A 14395-nucleotide genomic window follows, 5' to 3' on the forward strand; every position below is an offset into this window, starting at 1 on the left:
GCCCATTGCCGTGTATCAGAACCCCATTCCTTCAGGGAAGGGAGATGAGCGCAGTGCAATACGAACTCCAGTGTTGAAGTACCGGCCTGGGTCAGTTAGGAAAGGCTTGTTGACTGAGGAGAGTCAACCTCTCAGGCCAAGTCTTACCGGCAGAGGTGGGACTGGCAGTACTAAAATGGTTTTTTTACCTTTGCCTATCATTATTTTTCCCTGAAAATGTACCTTTCCTCAGCAGCTCATAGGCTGAAGTATTCTTGAGACAGGAGATAAGTTCATAATAGTTTGGTTTTTTTTAATTTTAGGAAAGTTAAAACCTAGAATCTCTGCACTGAATACAGAATCTCAGAAATGTGACTCCTAGACAGGTGTCTAAAACCAGTTACTGAATACTTTCACGGCAAAAAAGAAGAAATGTGTCTTTTCTTTTTCTCATCTATGTCAGGTTTAGCTGAGAATGCTAGAAACTCATGCCCGATTTCAGCCTTTTACCTTTGAGCTCCATTCGCCCTTTGCTCTACTGTCTGGAATATGTTGGCCTGGCTCTGAAATCATTCCCAGAGTAGCAAGTGAAGGGACATTTATTTTAGGGACAAATAAAAGTCACAGAGCTCTGCTGTCACCCAGAAACCTCCGTGGCTGCTGAGAGATAACTATCACACAGAATGGGAGTTACAGGTCAGAGGAGGAGGGTACGTGGAACCACTGGCCTTGGAGGGTCCCCCCCAGGCTGGGCTGGAATTGGATTCTTGAGGAGAGCCCTCCCCCACCTTCCCTGGCTCAGCCAATGTTTTTCCAGATTAGTCCCAGCCAAGTGCCTTTACTAGTCTGAGTTTACCTAACGTTATAATCCCAGCAGGTTTATTAGGTATGGGTCAACGTTAATTGGAGAGGAAAATTGAGGGGTTCTGGCTTTATTACTTTTCTGTGAAAGCAGATTATTTTACAAATCATCCCCCCGACACTGGACTCTCCTGCTTTCTGTCTAACGCCGACCATCCCACACTGGAATTACTGCAGCCCTTCCTTCGCGTGTACCTGTGCCCCCGTGGAGTTCAGAGTGCAGCCGGTCGGCACAGTGCCCCCTTTTGCAAGTGAGCCCACATGAAGTGATGGAAATTCATGGCTGTTTACCTCTGTCATTATGAATGGATGTTTTGTAGTGAACAAGTTCTATAAAAATCTGCTGTGTTACAGCCACGCGTTTGATTTTAATGACTCTTCCAATGTGCAGGCCTTGGAACCAGTCACCTGCAAGCCGCCTTTGACACCGTTGGTGGTCTGCCATCATGCTGGCTGCGTCAGCGCCAGGTGAAAGCCCCACAGTCAGGTGCTCTGGTTCTATAGCCTTCTGTTGTAGGCATGGAGGCTGGGTAGCTAGGCCTGGCTTTCTCCTGTCTGGACCGTGGCAGCTTGCCAGCGAGTTTCCCTGGGTGGTCTTTGACAATGGGGGAGAGGAGGGGTGGGGGAGCTCAGCTCTCCTGCCCGAAGGGAACAACGAGGTTGGCAACCAGCTCCCCATCACCGAAACACCACAGAGGTCTTGAGCTTGGGTGAAAAGAATGGAACTGGTTGCTGAAGGCAGTGTTGTGATGGGGTTATTTTGTTCCTCCAAAGTTACAAATGAAGCCTGTACGTGGCAAACCTCTCTCCCAAGAGGTGAGCACACGTGAGCAGCAGGTCCCCTTCCTCATGGGAGGGAAGGGTTATCACCCTGTCACTCAGGGAGTTATCCATGGACCTAGAGGGCAAGCTGAGATTGGGGAATCTCCGTACCAACGAGGCAGCACTGCCTGCCTCTGCCATCTTCCAGTGATGTGGGGAATGGTAGCCGCCATTCAGTGAGCACCTACTGTGTGCCCAGTCCTGTGCTTAGCACTGCAAGCATTGCCTCTGCAGGCCCCCAGCAGTCCGGTGAAGATGGGCATTATGATCCTATTCTGCAGATGAGCGAGCTGAAGCTTAAATAATTGTGGTGACTTGTTCTGGTCACACAGCTGGGGAGGGGCTGAGCCAAGATTTTTGCACAGGGCTGCTGACTCCAAAACTCAGGCTTTGAAAGAAACAAAAAAGGCCCAGACAATCTCTCCCCCAAAGCAGAGTTCCCTTAGTTTGGGGGAGCTATTTCTTTTGCAACAAAGTGTAAGGGGCAGGTGGGGCCCTTTACGCAGCTGGGAGGCTCTGACAAGCTCAGTGGGGGCAGCATGAGGAGGCCAGGCTTTGTGGCCCAGCTCGTGTCAGACTTCACAGGCAGGGCAAAAAGTCGCCTCCACCTTGGGTCTCATCTCAGAATGTGTCTCCTGACATTTTGTTTCGACCCCTGGGACGTCGTCTGAACTGGCTCTCTGAATCTTGCTTCACCATAGATGCCAGCTGAATGCCATTGCTCCCTGGGTGTCTGCAAGTCTAATCAAGCAGGTCCTCTGCGCCCCGGGTGGCGTGAGGGGGAGAAGGCGTTTGGCCCAGCAGGTAACATACTGGTCGGGAGACGGGCAGCCTGTACAGAAAAGCACCCCGAGGAAGGAGGTAGCGGCTTTGGCAGACAGGTGACTGACAGGAGAGGGAAGCCTCCAGGCACACACTCACGGGGCAGGCAGCAGGGAGAGCTCCGCAGGCGGTTTCCTGCAGCAGAGCTCCTCCCTCCTGGCTGAGGAGCGTGGCGGAGATTTGGCTTTGGAGGACGCGTTTACCCTCAGTTCCTTGTTTTTCTTTAACAAACGTGGAAAGCCTGAAGCTAGGACATTCTGGGTTAAGGCAGGAACACAGGACACCAGGGTGTAAGATATAATTATGTAACCAACAGTTGGGTAACTGGTTGGAAGTCATGGAAACTCTCTGTGCCTTTATTCCCCTGTCCGCACAAGCTGCCTCCTCAGAGCGCTGTTAGGAGGCAGTGAGACGGCACAGGAAACACTTTTGATTCACAGAGTTCCCGCGCACCCCAAACACCCAAGGCCTCCGGCATCTGTGCCCACCCAAGGTGAATTAGGAGATAGGACATTCTAGGGCATGGGTGCAGGTCTGGGTACAAGGGCCGCACCTGCTTCTGTGGTGTGTTTCTCTGTTCTGAGGGTGAGCCTGGGCCGGGGACAGTTCAGTCCTATAGCCAGAGACCCTTCCAGGTCACTCCGGCTAACTTGCCTTTCCCTCTCTGGCGGGAAGAGGCAGTGAAGGGTCTCAGGGTCCTGTAAGTTGGGAGAGGAAAAGATCTTCTGGCGGGAGGATTCCGGTTAACATTCTTCCTGAGAAAAAAGAAACAATGGAGTTTGGGGACTGTCTGGGGAACCCCACCCAAGAGGACTGAAGTCTGAAGACAGTCGTAGTAGGAAAAGGGTGAGTGCTGCAGAAAGATGGTTCTAGGAGGGAGCAGTATTTCTGGGGCCACTTCCAGGTTGGGGATTGTGTGGTGTTCTGGGTAAAGGGAATTCAGAGCCAGACAGGCATGGATTTGAACCCTGGCCTTGCCAATCACTGGCTGTACGTCCCTGGGCTCATTACCTAAACTGAACTGAGACCCCAGTTTCTTGAGGTTGTTGCAAAGAGGAAGCAAGATGCTGCTTACAAAGAGAATGAAAGGTGTTGTGAGCATTCAGTTGAGAGTGGCTGTTATTAGCGAAAGAAAGAAAAGAGGGACAGAATGAAAGGAGGGTTCCTGATAGACTGGGAGCCAGAGGGATAGGTAGGTGGAAGGCTGTGCTGATGGAACCCTCACTGGTCCAAGTCTACAGAGATAAAGGGATGAGAAGGTGGGGAGAGGAAGGAGCCCACCGTGGGGCATGGCCCAGCCCCGGGTGCACTGGCAGGCAGCAGTGGCCAGACCTGGTCACTGGGAAAGACCTCCTGTGCCGCCTTTTCCTCTGCTTCTGCCCTGGCCCGCATCTTTTGTTTTACCAGTCGGGCTACAAACCTGGGAGTCATCTTTGGCTCTGTACTTACGCTCATAGTCTGCTTTAAATTGGCAAGTGATACTGGTTTTACCTTTAAAATGTATCCAGAATCCTGCAACTTCTCACCACCCAAGTCTTCCAGTGACATTTCCCACCTGGACAATAGTAGGAAATATCACTGGACATATTGTAGGAGCTTCCTAAGTGTTCTCCCGGCTTCCAGATCCCCCGACCTCCCTGCCTCATGGTCTACTTGTAGAGAAGTCAGTGTCAGCTTCCAAAAGAGAAGCCAGAACTCTCTGTGGCATCCTGTTTCAGAGAAAACTCCGAATACCTTCAATGCCCTCAGCAGTCCCCCTTGCCCGGCAGCCCTGTCCTCCCTCTCCGCCCCTGCCCTGCCCGCTCCCAAGGCTACACTGGCCTCCTGTCTGCTCCTCCAGCCCCAACTAGCTGAGCAACCTGCCTTCTCAGGGGCTTGGCACTTGCTTTGCGCTCTGCCTAGAAGGCTCTTTCCCTGGTACCTGCACGTCCCCTCCCTCACTCCAGCCAGGTCCTGAGCACTCTTTATTAAATCGCACTGCCACCGTCATTCCTCTCCCTTCAGCCTAACTTATTTCCTCCCAACATACATCTATTTGTTCTTCTGCTTATTGCCTGCTTCTCCGTTAGAATGAAAGATCCACGAGATCAGGAACTTTGTTTTGTCCCTTGCTCTCTTCCCAGTGTCTAGATAGAATCTCATGTGTAATTGGTGCTTTTTTTTCTTTTACTCATCTGCATGGGTCTCCTGAATCTCAAAAGGGGCATAATGATCTTCAAACAAAATGAAATAATTACAAGCAGAATTATGTAAGAAAAATGCATTCTGGGTATTTGTATGTGGGGGTATGTGGGAGAGAGAATCCTAGTAATATGAGAGTGTCTGTTTTAGAAAACCAGCAAGGAGTGTGCGAGGCTGCAGCAGACACAGCCCATTTCCTCTCTTCCTCAAGGCAGCTGACTTCAGGGGCGTCGCCAGGTCCGCCAGCTGTTCCACCTGCAAGGGGAATGTAAGAATGGATGCCTCCTTGGCCCTTCCACATCACTCGCTTAGGAAGAATTTTTTGAACGTCTACTTTACGCCCAGCAGTGGGCTAGGCCTGGCTAGGAAATGCAGAGAAGCCCAGCGCATCCTCTCCTTCCACCCAGAGCATATAGTCTAGTTGTTGGTCTGGGGTTTCCTGACGGCTTGGGCCGCCCGCTGTATGGCTCCACTCCTGTGAGCCCAGTTCCTGGGTTGAATTGGAGCTCTGGTGAATCTGGTTTGGGACCACAAGCCAGGGACATGAAGAGCGTGGGATGATTTTAAGAATAGTTCAGTCCCCACAGACGTGAGTGCCTGGGCGGGGCGGTCAGGCCCCGTGCCGGGCACCCCGGCCACACAGACGGTGTCCGCTGTTGGGGTGGACAGGCAGGGAAGTGCAGGGGATGGCTTGTTTGGACGTCTGCCCTGACGGGGCTGATCTGACTGCGGATGGCATCGCCGTCATTTCCGACTGGGTTCTAGCTTTAGAAGCTGAGAAAGAATGAAAATAGGGATAAAGATCCCAAAAGGTCTTGTGCTGACGACAAGTATGTTTGAGAAATTACACTTCCAAGGTCCCCAGATCAAACATGTACAGCACCTGGGGGAGCCGGGGGATGGCCCCAGCCTCCACCCCCGGGATTTCTTTTTAGATTTTATTTATTTATTTTTAGAAAGAGGGGAAGGGAAGGAGAAAGAGAGGGAGAGAAACATCGATGTGCAAGAAAAACATTGATAGGTTGCCTCTTGCACACCCCAACCAGGGATCAAGCCCACAGCCTAGGCATGTGCCCTGGGTGGGAATCGAACCAGTAACCTTTCAGTTTTCAGGACAGTGCCCAACCAACTAAGCCACACGAGTCAGGGCTTCTTTTTAACTTAAAAAAATGAATAGCCCTTTTTTAAAAAAAAGCAATTTTAGTTTTACAGAAAAAATTAAGTGAAAATTACAGAGTTGCCATACCCTCCTCACTCCCCACTAATCTCCCATATTACTAACATGTTGGGGTAGGAATTTTGTTACAACTGCTGAGCCGATGTTGACACATTGTTGTTAACTGAAGCCATAGTTTACATGGAAACTCACTTTTTGCATTATATGTACATTCTATGGGTTTTGACAAATGCATAATGACACATATCCACCATTAGAGTATCATACAGAATAATGCTGCCAAAATCCCCTGTGCTCCGCTCTCTAGCCTCCTTCCTTCCCTCTCCCAAATCCTTGGCAACCACGGCTGTTCTTACTGTCTTTGTGTTTTTGTCTTTTCCAGAATGTCATAGTTTGAATCACACAGTATGTAGTCTTTTCAGGTTGGCTTCTTTCACTTAGCTGTCTCCTCCGGTTGTAAACATGGCCTCTCCCCTCTACCCCCTGTACACACACACACATCCATCCATCCAGCTGGGGAGCAAGGGGCCGGCAAAGGAGGAGCCCGGCGCCCTGTGCTGAGACCCACCTGAGCAGAGTCTACAAGGCCGTTCCTTCGTCCACTGAGCAGGCCTGGCTCTGGTGCTACTGGAGTTTAGCCCAGGCTGGTAAACGGTCAGGAGCTGCCTGTGTTTGGGTTCCACATCTGGAAGTGTCAGCTGTGCAGACCTTCCCATCCCATTCCCAGATAGACAGGAGGCGCACCGGGGCTGCCTGCCTCCCTCCTCGGTAGTTTGTTTTACTTGCTTTGGAGCCAAGCACTAGCAGTGGGGAAGTGAGCGGCCCCAGGCCACAGCCCTCCTTCACACCACATCCTGTGCCTGCCACCACTGGACCCCAGCCTCTGGGGTCAGCCCAGGTCCCAGCAGTGTCTGTGCTGAGCCCTGGGAGTGACAGAGCCCTGGGGCCTTTTCAGTGGTCATTCAGGAGGAAGACCCACCAGGCGCAGAGAGATTGAGAACATTTTTGCCTGCCGAGATGCACTGCCCTCTCCAGTCAGCCTCACAGACTAGGATTCCTTGGGAGCTTGGTGGCAGGAACCTCAGTATCCAGTGCACTCAGCAGTCCTAGGCTCTTAGCGGGATAGGTGATGGTGATGGATTTTATAACTGAAGCAGAAGAAGGGGCTCCTCCAACCCCACTCCAACGCCGGACCCCAGTTAGGAGAAAGGAGAGTGCAAGTGAACGGGGATCATGCGGCTCATCCCGTTGAACGAGACTGGAAATTTCCAGGGGCTGAGGAAAAGGGTACTAGGTAGAGTTCTAACCCTGGGGAGCAGGGACAGAACTTTAGACCTCGCTTCCATCGCTTCCTGTTTGGGACAAACACAGAGCTGAGGCCAGCTGGTACCTTCTCATGCTGAAGGACACCAGCCAGGTGTGTCAGAGTTCAGCCTTCCTTCTGAGGGAGGAAGGAGACTCATTGGCCCCCTTGGGAAGGGGGCATTCCATGCTGAGGACCTAAAGTCACACCTCCTCCTCCACGGGTATGCTTTGGTGCCTTAGGCTGCCCTCCAGTCAGCAGCCTGGCCAGTGACTAAGCGCTCTGCGCTGCCATTCAGTGGCTCTACCTGGTTGACCCCAGTGCAAGTGGAGACTAATAACGCCCGTGCCAGTTTCCTCACTAAGACTGTGAGCACAGCATTTAAAGCACATTAAATTCTTCCAGGGATGACACTCTCTTCAGGCCAGCAGTTCTTGCTTCTGTTGTTCATTTCGTAATCAGGGTAGAGCCTCCCGGGTCCTTGGCTTCCTGGGTCTCACTCCAGAGGCTGGGAGCCTGTAACAGTGATTTCTGACCATCTGTGCTTCCAGAAGCCTTGGCCCTTGCCTCAGTTTGTCTGGGGAAGCAGAGGATAGAGAACAGCTGAATCATGTGAATGTGGGCCCCTCTTTCTCACCAAATCCAGCCTTTACCCCGAAATCACCTCCTCACAATTCTGTCCCTAAGAGGCACAGTGAGATTCCCGGAAAAAAATCCCAGGTGGCCTCTCTAGGTACCTGCCAGGTAGTGTGTGTCCAGGGACAGGGGCCATGGCTTCTGAACCCAGAGATAAGTATGTGATCCGACAAGCCATTTCCTTTTCTCCTGATCTGGGGATGGGGAGTCTCCGAAAGGCTTTCATAAATAGACTTTATATTTACAAAGATATAAATTTATAAATGTGATGCATTTAAAAAATCACCTTTAGCGTAAGGGATGGCATTCCGTGCAGCGGAGTCCCGCCAGGCCCTGCAGCAGCACAGCCGCTGTCAGAGTGGGTGCCCCGGGAGGAGGCCCGGGCGCCTTGCTCCTTTGGGAGCTTCAGCGAGTGTTGGCGGAAGGAACTCTCTGGTGCAGTCTGGGTCTTCTCTAGTACTTTCTTTCCAGAAAATCTGGAGAAACCAGGGTTGGGTTCCAGTTTTACCCACTGCCAACCTACTCTGCTCTCTAGAAAAAGCAGGCCTCCCTGGCAGCGGAGTAGGGAGGCTCCTTTCTGACAAAGTTCTGTATGTTTCCAGAGTCAGGAAGGGAAGAGGGACGGGGGCCCAGCTAAGGTGGAATCCTAGGCAGCAGGACTGGTTTTCCTCACACGAGGGAGTGAACCAAATGCCAGTGTTGATGCCCGACGTCTGGATGGAGGAAAAGCACGGAGACCGTGTTTCTTCTGATTTCAGCAGAGATGAGGGGTGTTACCTTCCCTGGGCTGGAGACTCCTGGCCTGTCTCCCCCGAGTGAAGTACGCCATTCACGGAAACTTGTGACCGCCGGCACCCTGCCTCTCTTCGGTCACCTGAGGTTTCGCACTGAGCTCTTCGCGGTTCTCCAAATGCCCAGCAGGGAGCCTTGCCGAGGGCAGCGGCTGTGTGTGCCTCTTCAGGCGCTTTCCACATGGGCCCAAAGATGTGTTCGTGACCATTCAAGAGTGGCCTTTCAGTCACTCAGTCCATAGGTCATTGAGCACTGTGCCTGCTGCCCCCACGGTACGTATGACCTAGATTCCGAATGTTTCCCGAATCCAATCGAGGGCCATTCCACATGGAATCGCATTGCCCGCATTCTCTCATTAGAAGAGTGCCTGGCTCAGAAGTTGGTGCTAGTGGGTCACCATTACTACCATCATGGTTATTATTACTTTGGCTTGGATGAGCTGCTTGCTGATTTGTGATTCTTTCCCAAAAGCCCCTATGCTTAGAAGATTTGGCTACTTAAAGAGTTTTGTCCATTATAGTATATTTGAGGGTTTTGTAGGTAGAGAAATGGAGGCCCAGCGGAAAGGAATGGACTTTCACCTGGACTTCGAGGCCCATGCCCTTGGTTGGTTCTGCAGTCAGGGAAAAGCCAGGCTGAGCTAGGGACACGGTGTTGGTGAGATATGCTCAGGGGCCTGGGGAGGGCCCGTCCTGGACAGGGAAGCCCCATAAAGGACGCAAAGGGCATGGGAGGCAGCTGGCTGGCTCCAGATTCCCTGAGACAGAGCCAGGGAGATGGTCTCCTCAGGTCTCCTTTCAGGGATGGGGCTGCCTCTTTGTCCCACCCCTGGGGAGCATTTGAAGGTATAAGAGGGGGCACACGGCCCTCACCCACCAGAACCTGGGCACCGACTGAAACCTGCCTGATCGTGCTGATGTGGGCTAACCTTGAAGACATTGGGTAGGTGTGAAGTGGTGGTGGAGGGTGGGGACATCCCTGGAAGTTGGTGAAGGATTAGGAAGATTTAGGAGGATCTTGTTCTAGTTATGTTATTGGGGGAAAAAAATCATTATTATCTGCTTATTTAAAAACTCAAACACACAAAAGCAGAAAGAAGAATATCACAAACCCAGTGTACCCATCACCCACAGTCAACAATTATCAACACAGACGAGGGGGTTTTTAAACTACTACTTTGTTTCATCACTGTGCTCCGTATGCCGGCTGGGATGAGGATGGATGCCACCAGGTTACCCCGTCATAAAGAAGTGTGTGAGCCAGTCTTCCCACCCCTTCCTAACAACGGCGTGGAAAGGAAGGAACACCAGCCAAGGCCACTCAGGTTTCATTTGCAGCAGCTCCACAGTGCGCTGCGATGTTTCTGTGTCTTTCCCTACCTAGATGTTGAGCTCTTAGAAAAGCTTGAACTCTATCTTTGGATTCCCCAAGCCTCGTGTCGAATGGGTGGTCAGTAAGTGTTCATTGATTTGTGAGGCAAGTGATTCCATGAGGCAGGGTGGGGTCCATCTGGACAGGTTTGAGTAATGTGAGTACATAGTTTACCATTTGCGGGGGGAGGAGGGGCAAATGATGGGATTCAGAGTTGAGTAAGGGGCTGTCACATGAACCCTGCAGGATCCTGAGTGGACGAAGCATTAGCTGTGATCCTTCTGCAGTGCAGGGGCTCCTGGTTTTGCTGAGAAGGAAGCAGTCAGCACTGAGAGAGAACAGGAGAGGGCTGAGTTGGAGCTGCTGTCTGCCTGGGCCCCAGATTCAGGCATCTGCCTGCCCTGGGTGTGGGGGGACAGGATGCTGAGAATGAGGCTCCAGTTCCAGACCCATTTTTCTGGGTGGCCACAAGCAGCCTGCAAGCCGCCTGCATCGCCAGGGCTCGCGTGTCATTCCAAGTACTGTTTTATTCATTTTGGAGTTGGCAAGGAACAGGCTCCTCCAAGTGTGGGGAATGGAGTCCGCTTCCGGCCCTTGGAGTGCTGGCAGTTTGGCTGCTCTGGCCCCTCTGGGCAGTGGTGGGGGGTTAAAGGGTGTGAAATGCCGTGTAGCGGGAACATGAGGGGCGTTGCTGCCAACACTTGCCCTCAGATCTGACCCCCTGTGCAGCCAGCAGGGGACTCAGGCAGGACATGACAGACCCCCGGGGAAGTCCTCAGGCCCTGACTTTCATCAGGGACCTGCCCCTCCCACTCCTTGCCTGGTCTTTCTCAGTTCAAACTTCCAGCACTGTCCTCCCCTCCCATACACACACGATGCGTGTGCGTGAGTGTTTTAATTTTTATTCTTGGCAGAAGTTAAGACACAAAATGGATTTGGAAGGAGATGAAACCAGTCTGGGTATATGTTGGGCAGCAGCAGCCTCATTCCTGGAGTGGGAGGGCCGAAGAGAGGGGAGGGGCTGGGTGGGACCCAAGTCTCTAAGGTGGGGGTGGGGAGCTGTCTTCTCCCCAGTAGGGACCCAGCTGAAAATCCAACTCCTTAGAGAAGGCCAGAAGCTGGGGGCTGAGCTGTTAACCCTTTGGGATGTCCGGTTCCAGTGATGGCAGAGCCTTCTGATGGGATCTGGTGTTAAGTGGACAGGGGGCCCCTGGGACAGCCAACACCTGTTTCACTTCCTGGTGGTCTGTGAGCCCCTGGAGTCTGTTCTGGCTTTGTTAAGGAAATCACTGGTGGCTTTCAGGTTTTGATGTGCAAGCCTTAAAATGCGCATATGCTTTGGAAACTTCTAGGCTCCTGCTCACCTCCTGGAAGTTGGTGGCCCCAGGCAGCGGGGTGGCTCCTCCAGGGACCTGTTTGTCTTTCCTCTGCTGCTGTGGGGCCTGTCTTGGCCTCCGAAGAGCGAAGAGCGTGCTATTTGCAGCGGTGGCCGCCTCTTGGGTTTTACTTTTTATGTGAAGAGGAGAAAAACAAGAATCAAATAGTCCAGAAGATATCTGGGGAAATCTAAGAGAAGATTTGAGAAAATGTCTTATTCTTTAAAATCAGTGCGTGAAATGAAAAAATAATTCGCTTTAAAAATGACAAGAATTTCTTTCAGATAATACACTCAGGAACATTTTATTGCAAAATTCTCAGTTCCAGTCCTGGTATCCATGCACTCACGGCATTTCTGGCAGACACTCCTAATCAGAATGACCTCCAGGCCCATGGCAGAGGCACCCACTGCTTTCCGACCCTGGCTACACATTACAGTTTTCAGGAACGAGTTTAAAAGTACGGACTGGGCCCCACCTCCAGAAATTCTACTTCATTTGCCTGAGGGGCTGCCCAAGCGTTGGTGAGTTTTCGCGTCCCCAGCTGATTCTTCCATGCAGCCAGAGTTGGGAACCTCCGTTCTAATGCTTGTTTAGGAACAGAAGGAAGATGAGAGAGGCCAGATTCAGAAGTGGGAGAATTTTATTGTCTCTCTTACATGATGGTGCATATAACTTGTAGCCAGACTCAAAGTGCCGCTGCCAACTTCTGCATTGGGTGTAGGCCCTTGGACCTCGACCGACTCTGGGTGGGGTGAGCACAACACATCTTCAGGAGCTGGACGCAGAGTGCATTGTGGGGCTCGCCATCCCAACCGCTCCAGAACCATGGTAGCTGGTGCGTGACTCCATCTCAGACTGTTTTATTTCCACCACCACCCCCAGCCTTTTCCAGCTCCTTTGTTAGAAAACAGTTCCTTGTGTATCTGCTTGACTCTCCCAAGGACAGTACGACCAGCAGGCAGGGGAGGCAGGTTAGCCCTGGCTTTGTGTCCTTTACTTGAGCAAGATGCTTAACCTCTCTAAACTTCGATTTCTGCGTCTGTAAAATGGGGATGATAACACTACCTACTCCATAGAGTTTTCAGAGGCTAGACCAGACAATACACATGTGTTGTCTCGCACACAGTAACTCACAGATGGTCAAATACTTTTCTTTGTTTTATGCTATGATCGATTATTTCTTCTAATAAGAAATTTGCCTTAGTCTCATCCTGTAACAAAACCTGGTCCATTTAGTGTTGGAGGCACTAAATCTCAGTGACTTTTAATTCCATTTACAGCTCAGTTAAATTAGGAAATGAGTAATTTAGCAGGAAAAAAGGCAGTCTGTAAATGTTGACATACCCAACATGATAATTTCAGCAAATTAAGTACTTGATGGATATTTTACACATCTTACTTTAAAAAGCAATTTGATTTGTGAAGGTTAGTAACAGAATATTAAATGTTTTCATTTTTTCCCCCAAACACTTGATCCTATTATGTGTAAACCACAAAACCCTGGAATTAGGGAGGTGTCCTTTATAAGCTGCAGGAGTGGAGTGCTGGAGAGACACACGGGAAGATGTTTAGATGGGACAGAGAGTGACTGACATCTTTGGTCGTTGGGAAATGGCACCTCCGCACCCATGGGAAGTTAAAATACTGTGTGACGACATCATGATAGTTGGGAGTAGCTTTTTAAAAAACATTTGCCTTTTTAATAAAAAAAAGTGATAGCACACCCCACTGAATATTTCTGAAGTGTTTAATGTAAAAAGTGCAAATCTCCTAACCTTCAGAAATAATTGTTGTTAACATTTGTCTCTTGATATTTTCCTGTGACAATCCAAATAATTCCATACCACATATTTTTATGTAATTTTTTTATTTACAAAAATGTGATCGTGCTATTTTACAAATTGCTTTTGGGATATTCTCCAGGAACCTCTTAGGCCAACGTTTCCCAAAGTGTATTTGACGAAACTCCCCTCACTAATGGTCCTCGGGGGAAAAGAGCAGTGTGGTCGTGAAGTCCCGGCCTGCGGTTAAGTGATTCAGGCTTCAGTGCATATTCTGCCCCCCTCTTGGTGATTCATGGTGCGTAGTAGCATATTAAGGCTCTGAAAAGGCCTGCTGCAAATAAACCTAATTAGCTTTTCTTAACATTGCATTTCCTTAAATTACTTTTGCTAGCACATTTTAACATCCACGGGTTTTTAGAAGCACCGTTTTTTAGGCGTTCCTCACTCATCTCCCTTCCACCTACTTCCCCTTCTCCATCTGTAACCTTGTAGAGTAGGCAGAAAAGAAAAGCTCGTGTATTCATTTAATCAACAAATACTTCTTGCATTCCTACTATTTGCCAAGCACTGTGATAGGACAGATGTACAGTAGTGAGTGAGATAGAAGGAGCTCTGGCCTCAAGGACTTGTTCCCCTGCAGCACAGTGCTGGCGTTAGCCACGCCAGGAGGGACTGCACCTGGGAATGGCAGAGCCTCAGTGGGGGTCCTCTGCAGCTGGTGGAGCTGGAGCAGAAGCCTGGAATTATCCCCACCCCTCTGCTCCTGACCCTCCTCCCCAGGCCTTTCCAATTCCCCACACTTTGCTCTGCTATAAATACTGGTGCCTGACCCAGCTGGCAAGATGCCATGTGTTTGTTTTCTCTGCCTATGCCAGCCTTGCACCAAGGCCATGGTGCTTCACAAGTTGGGGGCAGCTAACAGGATTTGGGGGCTTCCAGCAGAAGGCAGGGACTGACAGACAGACTGGAACATGCTTCAGGTTTCAAACTGGTATTTATTTTAAGTTTTAGTTGGTTTAAAAGAGCTTTGTAATTGAGAAAGCTTGGGGTGGGGGACAGAATGTGTGTATTCAGGGGTCAGGGAGGTGGTGACGAAAGTGTGTTTGTATGAGGTCAGATGGGAAAGAAAGTAAACTGTCAGGATTCTATAGCGCACTCACCAGCTGGAGCTGGAGTTGATCGCTGTGAGCACACGTGTGCGTGCCCCCGCGCGTGCGCGAGTGCACGTGTCTGTGTCTTAGATGCAGTGAGAGCATGTGCCTGGAGCGGGAGGCCTGGGGAGGCTGGA

This window comes from Desmodus rotundus, chromosome 2 (assembly GCF_022682495.2).
Source record: "Desmodus rotundus isolate HL8 chromosome 2, HLdesRot8A.1, whole genome shotgun sequence".
Lineage (NCBI taxonomy): Eukaryota > Metazoa > Chordata > Mammalia > Chiroptera > Phyllostomidae > Desmodus > Desmodus rotundus.